The sequence below is a fragment of the Diorhabda carinulata genome, unplaced genomic scaffold (assembly GCF_026250575.1).
Source record: "Diorhabda carinulata isolate Delta unplaced genomic scaffold, icDioCari1.1 Dcau_14, whole genome shotgun sequence".
Classification (NCBI taxonomy): domain Eukaryota; kingdom Metazoa; phylum Arthropoda; class Insecta; order Coleoptera; family Chrysomelidae; genus Diorhabda; species Diorhabda carinulata.
The window spans coordinates 708,488-710,000 of record NW_026613959.1 but is presented as its reverse complement, the minus strand read 5'-3'; positions in this window follow the sequence as shown (position 1 = coordinate 710,000).

The following is a 1,513-nucleotide window of genomic DNA, read 5'->3' as shown; positions in this document are numbered from 1 at the left end:
TAGAAAATATTTTTTTTTTCTTTTCGACTATAAAACTTTGGCAAAACGGCTCAAAAATTGGTATCCTCGTATAAAAATACGTCTTATTCCATTTTTTCCATCACACGATACACAATATTTGCATTTTATTCGAATTAAGATTCTAAATTTTTTGTAAATTATATCCCTTGAATTGAAAAATTATATATCCCACGTCTATGGTATAATAATATAAAAATATACAGAATCCGAAAGCACAACAATGATATTGTTTGAAAAAAATATATTCTTATTTTACCATTGAAAATAAAAACAAAAAAATTTGAAATTCGAATTTAGTATAATAGTAATAATAAATCCATTGAGCTAAAAATAATGAGTCGATTAATCATTGTACTTTTCTTCTTAATATTTTGGCTCCGATTTCAACCAAATTTCGTACATGGGGGTTAAATGATATAGGGATTCGACAAGAGATGTCAGTTTTCGGAAAAAAAAAATTATAACAAGGGGAAAATCCGTGAAAATCCATGAAAATTGAATTTTCGTAAAAACGATATTTCCAATCTAAAAAATAATACCTTTTCTGGAATCTCCGGCGACGAATATATGATATTTGATCTTTTTTCCAATACTTTTAGACGAACCCATATTTTCAAGATTTTGACACAAAACCGAGAAATTTTCGGAATATTGTTGTCATCCCTGAGTATAAAATTGAATAAATTCGAAACTATGAGAGTTATCATGCTATTTATGGTATCAATCGATTAAGAAAACTTCAATGTCTGTCCTCAATTCCATTGCAATTCCACATTCTCCAACATACGCGTATTATACAGGGTGAAATTTGAGACAAATTTTTTTCTCAAAAAAATCCACATAAAAATTCATATTATCTACACGTGAGCAGCTGAAACGTGGTAATAAGGAAAAATCGAAAGGAGACCTTAGGTGCTATCATAGAAAAAATATACCTCTTCTCCCTTTATTATACAAGGCGAGTTATAGAGCTTTGAATTTGAGCTATTGCAACGGAATTCGACATTTCAAAGGGTACTACCCCTGTGGAATAGAAATGGAGAAAAATCTTTTGACTCCGATTTCAACCAAATTTTGTACATGGGGGTTAAATGATATAGGGATTCGACAAGAGTTGTCAGTTTCCGGAAAAAAAAATTTGACAAGGGGAAAATCCGTGAAAATCCATGAAAATTGAGTTTTCGTAGAAACGATATTTCTGATCTGAAAACTAATAATTTTTCTGGAATCTCCGGCGACGAATACATGATATTTGATCATTTTCCCCATACTTTTGGACGAACCCATATTTTCAATATTTTGGCACCAAACCGAGAAATTTTCGGAATATTGTTGTCATCCCTGATTATAAAATTGAATAAATTCTAAACTTTGAGAGGTATCATGGTATTCATGGCATCAATCGATTAAGAAAATCTTCATTTCACTTATTGGTATCATCGCAATTCTTCGTTCCCATACATACGCGTATTATACAGGGTGAAAGTCGAGA